At 39.5% G+C, this 14,420-nt stretch overlaps 1 long non-coding RNA gene across 1 annotated transcript; it reads left to right on the top strand.

The window, feature by feature from the left end:
• Positions 1-3,803: 3,803 nt before the first annotated feature.
• On the top strand, positions 3,804-8,910 carry LOC123726151 (uncharacterized). The gene is made up of 2 exons (XR_006758469.2): positions 3,804-3,938; positions 7,288-8,910. It is a non-coding gene; the product is annotated as an uncharacterized LOC123726151 (long non-coding RNA).
• The last annotated feature ends 5,510 nt before the right edge of the window (positions 8,911-14,420 follow it).

Here is a 14,420-nt window from a genome sequence, read left to right as displayed (position 1 = left end):
GGATCTATATATTTTAATTTCTAACATTGTGTGATGATTTCAGAGGTGACACCACAGGTCCCAGATAAGTGTGGGGTAAATTGTTTTCCCGGGGCCAAGAGTTTTTCCTGATCTGGTAGTAGGCTAACCAACTCCGGACCCTAGTTGTAGCATATGTCATAGTAATAAATCAGCTATAAACAGCGGTTTTATATGTCCTATGATGAAACCAGATTCATTATCTAATCAGATCAACTCCTGGAACAACTCCTGGAACAACTCCTGGAACAACACCTGGAACAACTCCTGGAACAACTCCTGGAACAACACCTGGAACAACTCCTGGAACAACTCCTGGAACAAGTCCTGGAACAACTCCTGGAACAACACCTGGAACAACTCCTGGAACAACTCCTGGAACAACACCTGGAACAACTCCTGGCTCAGGGAGGATGAGAACATTTAAACCTTTTACACAGACAAAGAGACAACAACTGTGATTGGACAAAAACTAAACAGGGCTGAATTGGCTGTTTGAAGGGTTGCATCGTGAAGGCCTTTGCATCTGTAATTTAAAAAATACTCACAGTATGTCATCACTATGGTATTGATTGATTAATTTCAGTTGATCGTCTTGGATTAAAAAGGTGTAGGTAGCCTAACCACCTGAAGTATGAATATAAACCAAATTCTATCAGTCACATTTTCTCAGAACAAATAAAATGGGCCTAATTTAGGATATAAATACAAAGCTTTCTCCTGGACCAGATGGGATCAGAGGCTGCTCTAGGCTACCTGTGGTTGTCATCAGTAGGCTGCTCTAGGCTACCTGTGGTTGTCATCAGTAGGCTGCTCTAGGCTACCTGTGGTTGTCATCAGTAGGCTGCTCTAGGCTACCTGTGGTTGTTATCAGTAGGCTGCTCTAGGCTTCCTGTGGTTGTCGTCAGTAGGCTGCTCTAGGCTACCTGTGGTTGTCATCAGTAGGCTGCTCTAGGCTACCTGTGGTTGTCATCGGTAGGCTGCTCTAGGCTTCCTGTGGTTGTCATCAGTAGGCTGCTCTAGGCTACCTGTGGTTGTCATTAGTAGGCTGCTCTAGGCTACCTGTGGTTGTCATCAGTAGGCTGCTCTAGGCTTCCTGTGGTTGTCATCAGTAGACTGCTCTAGGCTACCTGTGGTTGTCATCAGTAGGCTGCTCTAGGCTACCTGCAGCTGTGGTTGTCATCAGTAGGCTGCTCTAGGCTACCTGTGGTTGTCATCAGTAGGCTGCTCTAGGCTACCTGCAGCTGTGGTTGTCATCAGTAGGCTGCTCTAGGCTACCTGTTGTTGTTATCAATAGGCTGCTCTAGGCTACCTGTGGTTGTCATCAGTAGGCTGCTCTAGGCTACCTGTGGTTGTCATCAGTAGGCTGCTCTAGGCTACCTGTGGTTGTTATCAGTAGGCTGCTCTAGGCTACCTGTGGTTGTCATCAGTAGGCTGCTCTAGGCTACCTGTGGTTGTCATCAGTAGGCTGCTCTAGGCTACCTGTGGTTGTTATCAGTAGGCTGCTCTAGGCTACCTGTGGTTGTCGTCGGTAGGCTGCTCTAGGCTACCTGTGGTTGTCGTTGGTAGGCTGCTCTAGGCTACCTGTGGTTATCAGTAGGCTGCTCTAGGCTACCTGTGGTTATCAGTAGGCTGCTCTAGGCTACCTGTGGTTGTCATCAGTAGACTGCTCTAGGCTACCTGTGGTTGTCATCAGTAGGCTGCTCTAGGCTACCTGTGGTTGTCATCAGTAGGCTGCTCTAGGCTACCTGTGGTTGTCATCAGTAGGCTGCTCTAGGCTACCTGTGGTTGTCATCAGTGGGCTGCAGTTGATCAGACTGAAGCACATTGACAAATAAAACAGCCTGACTCAAATCCGCAGTGAATTCACTTATACCCACATTTTCCGTTACAATTAGCCTCTACCACATGTAATGATTTGCATGATATTGATAAAAAATGAAGTCTGGTTTGTTGTAATGTTGTACAGTAGGTCTACAATACTTTAATATTCATATGAAAGGGTTAATCGTTCCTTTTTTTATAGGCTAATGTTACTTGCTGAAGACATGCTGTTAGCAACTGCGCTTTTGTCTTGAAGCTAAAGAGTGTAGCTGACAGACGAGAAAATAATCCCTTTAATTGTCTGAACATGCTTGTTAATTGTTGCATTATTTAAGAGTGTAATGTGGTTTTGATTATTCAATAGTATAATAATATAAGTTTTAGAAGAAAAGTTTATGTCACTGTTCAATAGTTTGTGCTTACCGGCTAGTGGCTACTGTGCTATTTACCGTCAATTTGACCTGAGGACAAAAACAATGTGGCTTTGCCAGCCACAACTAATGGTAAGGCAAGGTTTTAATGTGAATTGAAAAGTAGAAATCTCTTTCGCCACTCCGCTGCTCAGACTCTCCTTCATATCTCCACTTAGAGGACACAGTAATGATTGAGAAACAGCATCACAAAGAAACAGCATTGGTCACATTCGGGTTTGAACAGAACAGCTTTAAAAGTAACAGATTTGTCGGGAAGCCGCGGTTGCTTTGGGTCGGGACGCTGATATTTTCTTTGGACGTTGCGCAGATGTTACTTTTGTTTAAAGACACTGTAATTAAGGAAGAAGGACAGAAGTCTGAAAAGCGTGACCTATTTCTCTTTTGATCAGCTGTCAAAAGAGGAGCAGGGGGTCCTTTCAAGCATGGGTCTCTTCCTAAACTTTCAGCTGGCAACAGACGAGACCACAAATTGGGGGAACAACCGTATTGTTGGCTACCTGTGGGGCTCCCCCCCCCCTCCCCCCCCTCCCCTCCCCCCGCCGCATGTTGGTCGTTTGGACAGCGCGCGTACCCACTGCACTGAGACAATTACCGTCCAAGGATATTATGATAGAATGATGAACGAATGATTAGGCTTGCTTTGCTTTTCACATCTCTTTTGAGAGACATTTTTGTATTATTTTCCATGTTGGGACTCCCAATCTAGGCTATGCGTCAAAAATACTTACTGCTGGAAATGGTTTAGAGTAGTCAACAAATCAATGTAGCCTATTCTAAAATGAGGCTTGAGTCAACATGGTTTTTGAACTGGAGGCATATCTGGCCCTTGTAGACTATGACCGATTAGCCTACATTGTTTTTCAATTTTTTTGGGGGGCAAAGCAAAATGGGGTTGTGTGGTGACTACTTTGTACATTAAAGTATATAATCTACAAATCACAATACTAAACTGATTGGAGTTTATTGTAACATTCTCTCTTTGTGTTAGCTAGGCCTGTAACATTTGTAGACTCGGTCTATATCAATGTAATAACCGCGAAAGATGTTATTTTTCAATCATAAAGTCACACTTTTCCAAAGACATTCTGCTAAATTAATAATGATTACGATTATCATATAAAAACCTGTATAATTGTATATTTGAAGTAGCCTAATATAATCTTATAGGCCTATACAGTAAGAGACACACACTCAAATCTGTCAGAAAACGAGATATTTGCAAAATATCGTTGGCCGCAAATTCAAATCTAATCCCCTCTCATAAATATATCTTGAAAGTCTAAAATCAGAATAATATGTATCATTAATAAAACATTATGTGCAAGTCCCTCTGAGCAAAAAGGAAAGGTAATGTCTAAAAGACAAGCCTGAATAACTCTGGGTCGATCAGGACTTTTTTATTCTTATTTTCTTCTTTCATTTTCTTTTCTTTTTTGTCCTGGTCTCTCTCTCTCTCTCTCTCTCTCCTGCCATCTGCTCAGCAAATGCAGTAGGCTAGTATTGATTAGTATCATTGTGCTACAGAGCCCATGCTAATCTATACCGTTACTGGCAATCAGTTGGCGCTTTGCATTGCATCTGTTCATACGCTACTATAGCTAGCGATGTGAGTCCATGACCTAGCCCTCTCTACCCCATGGTCACTGTATCAGAAGCCGTTAGGTAAGTGTCCCACATTCATTTGCGTTAAATGAAGGTTTTTTTTTGTCATCGTATCTGTGGAATAAACATGTTATTAGCAGCTCTGAAATGTTGTGTTTAGAACGGGGCGACGAGAGAGAGAAATAGAGAGGTAGACAGACGCTCTGTATAGACTGCTGCCAGCACTTGACTGACTGGCCGAGAGATACGCACATACAGCCCTCTATTGGCTATGCAGAAGTATGTGATTAATCCTAATGCGTGTGCTCGCAATGTGTGAAGAACCAATTGATATTCATAAACTATTTGTTTCAATTTAAAGTAATTGTAAATTGTATACCAAAGAAAATTGAGAAATTACTTCATTTGAATGGCTTGGTTTAACTTTATTTAGTAGGCCACAGTTATTTCTATTCAATCACATATAGGCTAATCTTAAAAGTGTGTGTCCAATGAATCCTAACTTAAACCATAAAATAATATTCATTAATTCTACATTAGGATTAATGCAACTTGAAGTATTAAAATACACTGAGTGTACAAAACATTAAGAAGACCTGCTCATTCCATGCCATAGACTGAACAGCAGTGGTGGAAAAAGTACTCAATTGTCTTACTTGAGTAGAAGTAAAGATACCATAATAGAAAATGACTCAAGTAAAAGTGAAAGTCACCCAGTAAAATACTACTTGAACTATTTTAGAAAAGTAAATGTAATTGCTAAAATGTACGTAAGTATCAAAAGTAAAAGTACACGTATAAATCATTTCAAATTCCTTAAACAAACCAGAAGGTTTACATTTTTTTAATTTGTTTAAATGTACAGATAGCCAGGGGTACACTCCAACAGTCAAATATAATTTACAAAACAAAGCATTTGTTTTTAGTGAGTCTGCCAGATCAGAGGCAATAGGAACGTGTGACTTGGACCATTTTCATGTCAAAATGTAACGAGTACTTTTGGGTGTCAGGGAAAATGTATGGAGTAAAAAGTACACGACTTTCTTTAGGAATGTAGTAAAGTAAAAGTAAAAGTTGGCAATAATATAAATATTAAAGTAAAGTACAAAAAAACGACTAAAGTCGTACTTTAAAGTATTTTTTACTTTAGTACTTTACACCACTGCTGACCAGGTGAATCCAGGTGAAAGCTAGGATCCCTTATTGATGTCCCTTGTTAAATCCACTTCAATCAGTGTAGATGAAGGGGAGGAGACACGTTAAAGAAGGATTTTTAAGTCTTGACACAACTGAGACATGATATGTGAATGTGTGCACTTCAGAGGGTGAATGGACAAGACAACAGATTTAAGTGCCCTTGAACATGGTATGGTAGTAGGTGCCAGGCGCACTGGTTTGTGTCAAGAATTGCAACGCTGCTGGGATTTTCATTCTCAACAGTTTCCTGTGTGTATCAAGAATGGTCCACCACCCCAAAGGACATCCAGCCAACTTGACACAACTGTGGGAAGCATCGGAGTCAACATGGGCCAACATCCCTGTGGAACGCTTTCGACACCTTATAGAGTCCATGCCCCGACGAATTGAGGCTTTTCAGGGGGCAAAAGGGGACACAGCTCAATATTAGGATGTTTTGTACACTCAGTGTAGATTATAAATATTAGAATTATGTCTTTAATTATTAAAATATCACATCAATCTGTTATAATACTATTATAATTACGAGTTCCGTGTGGCTCAGTTGGTAGAGCATGGATAAGAGCGTCTGCTAAATGACTAAAATGTACAAAATGTGTCCTGTTGTTATTATCAGGCCTACAACTTACATCGCGTTAGTCAGTCAGAAATGTTTTGGGATGCATGCTAATAGCGCTAACCATCTGGTGGCATACAAACAGTTTGTGACGTGCTTGCTGTCTTGTTTTAATGCTCCCTTTTAAAACGCAAATAACCTCAACTTTCAACATGAGACACATGGGCCTAATCCATCACCCGTATTTTGTTAGATATTGTAGTTTACAAATGTTACGTTTTGTTGTAGGCTATAGGGCTTAGGTCTGTGACTGTCCTAAAGGTTTGTGAGTATGCCACATAAACAATTCGGTTATAATGAACGCGAATTTTAAAACGAATAAAACATTAATAGTCTATACGACTAGATGCGCCATTTGGTTAACTCTAGCGAAATTATAAGCTTCTTATAACAAGCAAAAACATTCTTATTATTTTTTTAACACTCTACAGTCAACTTGAATAGGTTAATGATCCAGTTTTCATACAAGGCTGCACTAGTCATCAGATCACAAGTGAAGTACATAACAGCCAAAGCATGACGCTTTGAAGCGCATTCTGTTTTAGGACCTCTTTACAAGCACGGGACATTAGGAGACAAGAATGAAGGGTCGTCAAAGATCAAAGGTCAGGCGCTCGGCTCGAGCCATCTGACCCCTCGCATTTTGCATATTATACCCTGTTCCGTATGGTTCGCTTTTCAAAGGAAGATTTTTATTTTTTGGTATTTTTTTTATAGAAACCAAACATTCGAAATCAATGAATATTCAAATATTAAATATTTTAATCTGGTCGAAATGTCAATTTTAATAAAGTAATAAATGGTTGGATTTTTTTTTTTTAAGGCAAAAACCATGAAAATAACAAAGTATTGTGAAAATGAATAACATTTTATTTGGTGCTTTATAAAGATGATGAATTTAAAGACTATTCACATTTATGTATCAATCATTGGTTCATTTTAGAAATCAGGAAAGTACCTTCAGAAGTAAAACAAACATGTTCCTTATTATTATATAATAGAGATATTATCCATTCAACTGCGTTTAAAGACAATACATTAGTTTAATCCATCATTTTGACTCAAATAGTTTTGAGTCAAACAATTTTGGGCAGATGAACCTTTGCTCTGAACTCTGGGTTAATCTGTCACCTGATTTGTGTATGAATGTACTCAAAATATCCTCTATTCTAACATTCCTCATTCTCACTCACTAATATATATATAAATATATATTTTTGTTGCCTTGCATAGAAATATTTATAATTGTGTTATCTAGCCTATTCAACAGTCCATCAGTGTTTCCCATTGAGATACAATATAATGCCTGAGTTCTATTTAATTTGTGGTGTTTCCTCTGCAACTATAGTGTTAGCCTCCCTTGCATAGAAACATCTGTAATTGTGTTATCTTGTCAACTACCCTATTCAACAATGTTTCCTCTTCATGTTTTAAACTAGCTGTGTGTAACAGACTCTCACTCTGTAGACACAGTGTTGTACCTACATACTATCAGTGTTTTTTTTTGCTTACTCTGTCTGATTCTCTCAGCAGGGAAATATAAACACTCTCCTCCTGACTTATGACCTTTGAACTTTAACCCTTTCTATCACACAGACCACCAAGCTGTCTCCTGACCTGCAACAGAACAGGACAAGACAAGACCATTCAAGCCTCTTATGCAACACATAAAACACATAGAACACCTAGAACAAGTAGAAAACATAGAACACAGAACACATTGAACACGTAGAACAAGTAGAAAATGTAGAACACAGAACATAGAACAAGTAGAACACGTAGAACACAGAACACATTGAACACGTAGAACAAGTAGAAAATGTAGAACACAGAACATAGAACAAGTAGAACACGTAGAACACAGAACACATAGAACAAGTAGAACAAGTAGAACAAGTAGAACACATAGAACAAGTAGAACAAGTAGAACACATAGAACACATAGAACACGTTGAACAAGTAGCACATGTAGAACACATAGAACACATTTAATAAGTAGATCACATTGAACACATGGAACACGTAGAACACATAGAACAAGTAGAACATGTAGTACACATAGAACACATAGAACAAGTAGAACACGTAGAACACATAGAGCATGTAGAACACATAGAACACATAGAACACATTGAACAAGTAGAACACATAGAACAAGTAGAACACGTAGAACAAGTAGAACACGTAGTACACACAGAACACATAGAACAAGTAGAACACGTAGAACACATAGTACACGTAGAACACATAGAACAAGTAGAACACATAGAACACAGAACACATAGAACAAGTAGAACACGAAGAACACAGAACACATAGAACAAGTAGAACATGTAGAACACATAGAACAAGTAGAACACATAGAATGAGTAGAACACGTAGAACACATAGAACACATAGAATGAGTAGAACACGTAGAACAGATAGAACAAGTAACACACGTGGAACACAGAACAAATAGAACACAAAGAAAGTTCAAATCAACAGTTATGTTTATCAAACCACTGACTATTTATATGTTTTAAGTCCTAAATTCAATCCTTAACGTGGAAGATCTGCACTATAGCGCCATTCAAATTTAAAGGCAACGTTATTGCATTTGCGAAAACAGCATTCACGGTAAACGCTGCATATTTCAACTCAATCGGAAATGACCTTTAAATTTAAACTGTGCTATAAGATATGATCTTCCATGCTACAGATTGAATCTACCCTAAACCTAAATTATGATTGTTATTGTAGTTTTAATTTTATTCAGTAAGGTATCATTATTTTAGTCATGTAGTTATTAGACTACTACAGCTAGCAATCTTATATAATATTATTATTATTATTATTATTATTGTTATGATTACGTGGGATCATTTTCACAGTTGATCAGTCAAACAAGTGGTGTGGCAATATCATGTGTTTTACAAATACAGACATCATGTCGATTTTGAAACCATATTCTCTTGTTATATGAACTCATAGCAAAAAGAACCAGAAATATAGTCAAATGTTCATGAGATATGTGTGTTAATTCTATCATATGGGTTCAGTTTCATTGACGACAGTATAGGCCTACAATTCATCTGTACTGTCGTAAAGTTGTGTGATTGGCTTAAAAAGTATGTCAATTTTTTAAATTAAAAATAAACAATGAATAAAAAAAAACAAATAGACAATATGAATGTAATGTAAGATTATTTCCATGTATATAAAATGATCTGCAATTTACCTGTTTTTATTTTTTATAATGTTATAATACTGACGGTATCCCTTGTAAAGCATCTATAAATATGCAGGATAGGTTTACTTTGAGGTTGTCTACTGTTAACGTGTACGATGCAACTCAGTATCAATCCAGATGTTTAGCTAGTAGCCTACCATTTGTTATTAACGCGTTTACACCAACAAAAAATAAAAAAAATAAAACACAACTGAGAAAGTAGTAAAAGTAATTATTTACCAAGAAATAACTTAGAGGAAAAACACGAGCTTTCATCATTGTCTGTTGAGTGGGAACACGACTGTATCCACGCTGTGATTGTATCAACGGAATCTGACCTTCTGAAGTAACTGTTATCCGTTGAACAATGGCAACAAACCGTGTTTCTATCTGTGAATGAAATGTGGTCAAATACATCTTAGTCTATCAAGCCTCATTGTTAGCTGTTATTTTTTACAACAGTGAGTTTGAATTTGAATTGATAATCAAAACAATAGTGACTGACTGAGACGCACGCGCGCACGGACGCACGCTCCAATGTTTTCTTCTTCTCCTATCGCAGAGGGGTGGCAATTTCTCCACGATCCCTCTCCCCTCTGAAACACAGCAGCCTATATTGATCTCAGGAGATTCTTTGCATAATTTCTGTTTGCATTATGCACAAAGCAGGCAAAAAAACACTGGGCTGGGATTCAATCATATAGCGGGTTGCAGGCATTACGGCTTTAAAGGCAATTGTTCCCCTGTTCGCTGAGATCCCATTAAAGGTGAATGCTGCATATGTTTTGCTTCATTGGAAATTACCTGTATAACAGCGACTGCCTTTAAAAAGCAAAGGAATCCTTTTGAAAACGGTCTACGTGGCATTGCTATGAGTCAGAAACATTGATTCTAGTGTCACAGTTGGCTACAAAGTGTAAATAGGATCATTTTGGTCATAAAGTCAGTCTCCTCTTAAACGGAGTTTGGAAAATATGTGTCACAACGGGTAAATAAAGGTTGGGTTTTGATTTGAAGATGTCCACTTGCCCACTAACATGGGGTGAACTGCTGTGGTAGTCAGTGAGCACGGTTACATGCAGGGTTAATATAATAGTTCGTTTAAAAACGTTTACCTGCTTTGCAAGATGAATGATTTCCCTAATAATTATGTTTAGGCCTACATGGACACATCTGAAATCAGGATACTGATGGGACTTTTGATAAATGCAGAAAATTCGCCAATCAAAATAAACGTTCTACCACAGCGGCCATGTTATTTTTTCAAATACTTTTTTATTCTGAGTTCGGACACATACTGTTTTTCAGAACTCACTTCACTGGTGCGTAGAGAGGCTTGCTCTACCAGCTGCTGGCAGATGCGAAGATCAAATACACGTCTGGAAGCTGATTAAGCTGTTTACATGTCCTAATAATTAGAAAGATTGCTCAGAAAACCAGATGTTTTAATCCATGTATGCTTATTTCGATTATGATCGTAGTCAATCAAGAGGGGCGGCAGGTAGCCTAGTGGTTAGAGCGTTGGCCTAGTAACCGAAAGGTTGCAAGATCGTAGTCCCCAAAGTGAAAGTCTGTCTTTCTGCTCCTGAACAAGGCAGTTAACCCACTGTTCCTAGGCCGTTATTGGAAATAATAATTTGTTCTCAACCTACTTGCCTAGTTAAATAAAGGCAAAATAAAAAAAGGCAGAGTAAGGAGTCTAGATGACTAATGCCATACTCAGCCTTCTTCAATATTCAGTTTAAATATTCATGTAAAGTTACTCATTATAGTATGAAAATAGGCTAAAACTGCTTCTACAATAGAAATTCCTTATCACACTTGCAGGAGATTTTATGGCGACGTTGGCTGAGATCATACATAATCGAACGGTCGACTCCCGACAAACTACGCATGTGCGGGCTGTCAACTCAAAGGCACTCCTTCAATATAATGTCGTTTTTGAACGAAAAGGAAAACGTTTCAATTTGTCACTTTCAAAAATTTGGAGTCAAGTAAAAGATTGGCTCGAATCTATGTTGTGCGTGTAGATTTCGAGAAAATTAACAACTAAGGAATATATTTTTTTATTATTTTCTCATTGACTTCTCAAAACCTCAAACCCTGGCCTGGTCTGTTTCCCGAGAGTTCTCGGAAGTCTCGCGATGTTGCGCCTCTGGGTTGAGAAACTCTGTGTCTCTGCTGATTGGTCTCTATCCAATGGCACAGACAGCTGACCACGTTTACATGCGCACGATATTTTGGATAGTAGTCCTAGACCCTAGCTCATATCCCGTTTAACGTCTTATTCAGGACGAGCTAGACATGCACCTTTGATATCCCGCTCACGAGTATCCCTGTACCTATGAATAAACAGAACATTCCTAATTTAAATTAATATGGGTTAAATGTAATATTAACTGAAATATGGACACTGACTATAACCTCTCACATGTAGAGTATTATAAAATGAACTCCTGCAAAATTATGCATTTCATGCAATAAAATGATACAACAAATGTTAATTTTGTTTCACTACTGGGAGTGGAGAAATATGGTTTCTTTCTTTCAGCATCTCTTGAAAAAAATTGAATGTGTGTGAAACTCAAGCAGACAGTATTTGAACCACATAAAATATTCCCCTAAAACGAACTGAAGTCTTATCAGATACACGTTTCATAGTGTTTTTCTGCTTTTCATTTCCTTCAAACTGGTCAAACTGATGACATTTGGACATTTTGCATGGGAACAATCTTTCCACTGTTTTGAAATTATTATTTTCTCCCATGTCCGAAACTAAACAAACAACTTTACAAGTGTTAACTAGATTCATTATATTGATGTAAGACATTATTCTGGTGAGCACTACTTTATTTAGTCTTCTGGGGCAACAAGTTATGACAGTAGGGAAGCTGTGTGTATCAAGCAATAGTCGACAAACAAATGGCCTACCATATGTGAAATTATAATATGGACTACCATATGTGAAATTATAATATGGTCTGTCATATTTACATTTACATTTAAGTCATTTAGCAGACGCTCTTATCCAGAGCGACTTACAAAATGGTGCATTCACCTTATGATATCCAGTGGAACAACCACTTTACAATAGTGCATCTAAATCTTTTAAGGGGGGGGGGTTAGAAGGATTACTTTATCCTATCCTAGGTATTCCTTAAAGAGGTGGGGTTTCAGGTGTCTCCGGAAGGTGGTGATTGACTCCGCTGTCCTGGCGTCGTGAGGGAGCTTGTTCCACCATTGGGGTGCCAGAGCAGCGAACAGTTTTGACTGGGCTGAGCGGGAACTGTGCTTCCTCAGAGGTAGGGGGGCCAGCAGGCCAGTGGTGGATGAACGCAGTGCCCTTGTTTGGGTGTAGGGCCTGATCAGAGCCTGAAGGTATGGAGGTGCCGTTCCCTTCACAGCTCCGTAGGCAATCACCATGGTCTTATAGCGGATGCGAGCTTCAACTGGAAGCCAGTGGAGAGAGCGGAGGAGCGGGGTGACGTGAGAGAACTTGGGAAGGTTGAACACCAGACGGGCTGCGGCGTTCTGGATGAGTTGTAGGGGTTTAATGGCACAGGCAGGGAGCCCAGCCAACAGCGAGTTGCAGTAATCCAGACGGGAGATGACAAGTGCCTGGATTAGGACCTGCGCCGCTTCCTGTGTGAGGCAGGGTCGTACTCTGCGAATGTTGTAGAGCATGAACCTACAGGATCGGGTCACCGCCTTGATGTTAGTGGAGAACGACAGGGTGTTGTCCAGGATCACGCCAAGGTTCTTAGCACTCTGGGAGGAGGACACAAGGGAGTTGTCAACCGTGATGGCGAGATCATGGAACGGGCAGTCCTTCCCCGGGAGGAAGAACAGCTCCGTCTTGCCGAGGTTCAGCTTGAGCTGGTGATCCGTCATCCACACTGATATGTCTGACAGACATGCAGAGAAGCGATTCGCCGCCTGGTTATCAGAAGGGGAAAAGGAGAAGATTAATTGTGTGTCGTCTGCATAGCAATGATAGGAGAGACCATGTGAGGATATGACAGAGCCAAGTGACTTGGTGTATAGCGAGAATAGGAGAGGGCCTAGAACAGAGCCCTGGGGGACACCAGTGGTGAGAGCGCATGGTGCGGAGACAGATTCTCGCCACGCCACCTGGTAGGAGCGACCTGTCAGGTAGGACGCAATCCAAGCGTGGGCCGCGCCGGAGATGCCCAACTCGGAGAGGGTGGAGAGGAGGATCTGATGGTTCACAGTATCAAAGGCAGCAGATAGGTCTAGAAGGATATTTCATATGTCAAATGATAATATAGCCTACCATATGTGAAATGATAATATGGTCTACCATATGTCAAATGATAATATGGCCTACCATATGTCAAATGATAATATGGCCTACCATATGTCAAATTATAATATGGTCTACCATATGTCAAAGGATAATATGGCCTACCATATGTCAAATTATAATATGGCCTACCATATGTCAAATTATGATATGGCCTACCACATGTCAAATTATAATATGGCCTACCACATGTCAAATTATGATATGGCCTACCACATGTCAAATTATAATATGGCCTACCATATGTCAAAGTATTATATGGCCTACCAGATGTAAAAAATGATAAGCAGAAATGTATCTAAATTATGGTGAAAGTAGCCAGTAGGCTGTAAGGTCCAGTAAGGACTATCAGCAAAACTACTTATCATCATCACACAATACCCAAGACTTGCGAAACGGACCCTGCTCAGACCGAGAAAAACAACAGTAAACGGGATAAGATGTTTAGGTCTACATGCCACAGTACCTGTCTAAGATTACAATATCCCAGTGTAAGATTAGCATATCCCAGTGTACGATTAGCATATCCCAGTGTAAGATTAGCATATCCCAGTGTACGATTAGCATATCCCAGTGTAAGATCAGCATATCCCAGTGTAAGATTAGCATATCCCAGTGTAAGATTAGCATATCCCAGTGTAAGATTAGCATATCCCAGTGTAAAATCAGCATATCCCAGTGTAAGATTAGCATATCCCAGTGTAAGATTAGCCTATCCCCGTGTGCATATCCCAGTGTAAGATTAGCATATCCCAGTGTAAGATTAGCATATCCCAGTGTAAGATTAGCGTATCCCAGTGTAAGATTAGCATATCCCAGTGTATCCTAGTGTAAGATTAGCACATCCCAGTGTAAGATTAGCATATCCCAGTGTAAGATTAGCATATCCCAGTGTAAGATTAGCATATCCCAGTGTAAAATCAGCATATCCCAGTGTAAGATTAGCATATCCCAGTGTAAGATTAGCCTATCCCCGTGTGCATATCCCAGTGTAAGATTAGCATATCCCAGTGTAAGATTAGCATATCCCAGGCATCTTATCCAGGTTTCTCATAACCACAATATAAGCTTTTTGGGGGGTTATTGTAAACAGGATATGATTTTTTTTACTTGTCAACTCAAAACAGAATACTTGTGTATCCCGAATAATTTAAGGATATTGGTGTGCGTGTAAATGTGACTTCAGATAATTTT

Source organism: Salmo salar, chromosome 13 (genome assembly GCF_965601325.2).
Source record: "Salmo salar chromosome 13, fSalSal1, whole genome shotgun sequence".
Lineage (NCBI taxonomy): Eukaryota > Metazoa > Chordata > Actinopteri > Salmoniformes > Salmonidae > Salmo > Salmo salar.
Note: the sequence above shows the minus strand (reverse complement) of the source record. Positions and strands in the feature narration are given on the sequence as shown.